Raw genomic sequence first — 3,223 nt, forward strand, 5'->3', positions numbered from 1 at the left:
GGTCTGAACCAGCTGATATTAATTTGCACTGACAAGGGGCAGGCTTGCTTTCGAAATTACTGAGAGAGTTCAGCTGGTGTCTTGGCTTAAACCCTCCCTTTCTTCATGTGTTCAATACTTTTTCCCTGTGCCATTCCACATTATTACAAATAACTTCATTTCTGGACATTTATGGTTTGATTTCTTTGTATGTATGGATCATTTGGGTTGTTACCGACATCTGGTGAAAATTTCATGTCRTTAGCACCTCTAGTAATATATTTACTGAGAAAAATGATGACATGTTCAATATTTATTTTACCCGCTGTAATTACAGTGTTTTTTTATTTACTTCTTTCACAACGTCTCCACCTTGTCAGAAACAGGGTTGTGTTTCTTGCAGGTATTTTGTGGAAAAAAAGGCCTCAACTTTTTGAAGTAATGTTTATGTTTTTAAAATTCAGCAAAGATCTTTGACTGAAAAAAAAAATGGTAGAGATTCAATATTCCTCTAGTGTCTTTGTAATTTCATTAAATATTAAAGCCTGTCATTTGTGGTGACAACTACTTTTGGCAGGAAGTCATAAATGTAATAAAGGGGCTTTCTGTGCTCTCAGATCTTTTACAGTAAATCAATTATTTATGATCTGATGTAAGACCAGCGGTTTCAGTCATTTTTTTCTGAAATGCATCGTTAATTTTCAGAACCTTTAAATCCAAAGTAAACTTCCTTTCGTGGAGTCAGTAGCAGAAGCTTTAATATTTAACTCAAAAAACAAAAATCAGTTAAAAAGATTAAATGTGTTTTCAATGTTGTGAGATAATAGTTATTATTTAGAAATAACTCATCTGGTTTGGAGCTTTCAGACAGTTACATTTTCTGCAGCATCATTCTCCAAATCTCATTGAAAAAGAAAAGAAAATGAACGACTAATCGCTAAATTACCAAGAAAACAACACAATCRGTCCATGCTGAATTCAAGCAACCAACAGAATTTTTAAGATTAACAAAAAGATTCTGACAGAATGTTTTTTTTCTCTCAAATTATGTTTTTATCGTACTTTGTTTCTTGACTTTTTTCAATTCACAAGAAAATTGTATTTACATCTTTAATGAGGTAAAAGCTAATCAACAAAATGAACAAAACCAAACAAATCAAAAGAAAAAAGTCAATGAATAAAAGCAAGGAAGTGAAGAAAAATTTTAATGATTCAACTAAAACAAACAATAAACAGGCAGGTTTTGAATGAGGCGTTAGAATTAGATTAAAGCTGCTAAACCTTTGTTAGCAAGCTAACACATAAACAAACTCAGCATGGACGACCTGAATCTTAGAAATGGTCGAATTTAAAAGCGTGAAGTGTTGCTGTGGCCCCGTCCTTGTCTTCTTCCAGCTTGGAACTTTTCATAGACTCATACTTTCAGAGGTGCTTACACATAATTTCAGCACATTTCATTCCTCCACCKATGATGTTCTGGTCATTTCAGGCGTCTCGGTGAGAGCAGATTGAAGTGCCTGTGTCATCATCTTTCTCCTGGCATCGTTCCGCACAAAATACGTTCCAGGCCGAACCTCTCCGGTGGCCTAATAAACCCAGGGAAAAGATTTTCTTGAGCCTTACAGCAAAAAAGAGCTGAAAAATTGAAGTGGGTCTTATTCTGGAATATCTGATTAATATTAAAGACAAAGAGGGAAGATGTGAATAAATTAACAAGTTAACTGCCATCAAACACTCACACACCATCTCACTTTTAAGAGTTTAACGTTAACTCTGTTCTCCTATTTTATCATTAATATCATCTTAATTAGGTCTAGTTTAACAGAAATAAATGCCAGCTACTGGACCTTTACTGGGCATCTTAAATACATAATTTCCATGATTGTGTTTARTACAATAGTTAATCAATGGATGTAGAAAAACAGGAGAAAACACTAATTAGAGAGTGTTTTACATCCCAGCCTGCCTGTTGTTTCAGGAAAGTACAGCTCGCTCAGCGGAGGYGCTGCTGAGAATGGAAATGCATTTTTTTCACCATTGTCTGAGCGCAGCAGTGGCCCCACACCACAGAGGGAAGATTAGATTGTTAATTGAAAAATGTTATTTGCTTTGTCCCGTTTTCGTCCTACTTTGATAGTATTTATTGTGCTTCTGATTACTTCCACAGATTAATGCTTCTTTTACAGCAGAGGAGCTGAAATCCTGGTGCGTAGCTGCATATTTTTTTTTGTCCTGACTAATATGTGCAAATGTCATTGTGATGATAAGTACCTCTCCAGGTTTCCTATTCCTTTAAGTGGCTTTTCTCTTTCTTTATCTAGCGCAGAGTACAAGCTCACCTAATTGGCATTAAGAGGAAGAAATGGTGCACTTATGAACACGTGTTTCCTGTTGGCTTGAACCATAAAAACCCATTCAGTGTGGACCCTAATCCCACCTGCATCAGCAAACGGGTTGAAAACTGATAAGATTCAGATAATTGATGATTTACATTCAAAGTGATGTGAAAATGAAAAGAAAGCAACCACAGAGTTTAGTATTATGAATATTTTGTATATTAAAATGTCTGGTTTCACTTTTTTCAYGTGTTTTCAGTAAATGTGTCAATCTGTCCCGTTACAAAACACAATATGTGGGAAAACATAACTGTTTAAACAGTTAATAAGCCTTTTAGCTGCCTGCTTAAAATTCAGAGAACATTGAGTTTTTCACAGTATTATTACCTGCACAGACACTTCTCTCTCTCCGATCTGTGTCTGTTACCATTATAGCTCATAAACCAGCAGACGAATTTTAATGAAACTTGCAGAAACTACTYGCTGGATTTATGTCTACTACTGATTAAATGTTGGGGTAAGTTCAGTTCAGGTTGGCCACCACAACATGTCTATAATTCAGTCAGTTTAACAAATACTGGAATAAAATAGGATGTAGCGATAGCTGAGTGTCATCCTCAACACATCCTCTAAATCAGGGGTGTCAAACTCATTTTCACCAAGGGACACATGAACGTTACGGTGGCCCTTAAAGGGCCAGCTGTAATTAACTTTGACGTTGCATGTTTAACTTTGACTAAACTGTGTTTAACACATCCTCTTCTAAACACTGGACAGAACTAAGTGTACGACTGACTAAATCTAAAGTAAATAATACAGAAATAACAATAATTAATGGGGCAATATCATGTAAAATCAACTTTTTTGAGTTTTATATCATGTTATAATGTTATACTCTCATAAAAAAC

General features: G+C 35.2%; 1 long non-coding RNA gene across 1 annotated transcript in view; it reads left to right on the plus strand.

Moving 5' to 3' along the window:
* LOC106535216 (uncharacterized) overlaps positions 1-2,498 on the plus strand; it is a 31,959-nt gene extending 29,461 nt beyond the window's left edge. The window contains exons 5-6 of the long non-coding RNA XR_001312417.1: positions 2,147-2,184; positions 2,301-2,498. This is a non-coding gene — a long non-coding RNA (uncharacterized LOC106535216). The remainder of the gene's footprint in view (positions 1-2,146; positions 2,185-2,300) is intronic.
* Positions 2,499-3,223: the final 725 nt, after the last annotated feature.

This window comes from Austrofundulus limnaeus, unplaced genomic scaffold (genome assembly GCF_001266775.1).
Source record: "Austrofundulus limnaeus strain Quisiro unplaced genomic scaffold, Austrofundulus_limnaeus-1.0 Scaffold7, whole genome shotgun sequence".
NCBI lineage: Eukaryota > Metazoa > Chordata > Actinopteri > Cyprinodontiformes > Rivulidae > Austrofundulus > Austrofundulus limnaeus.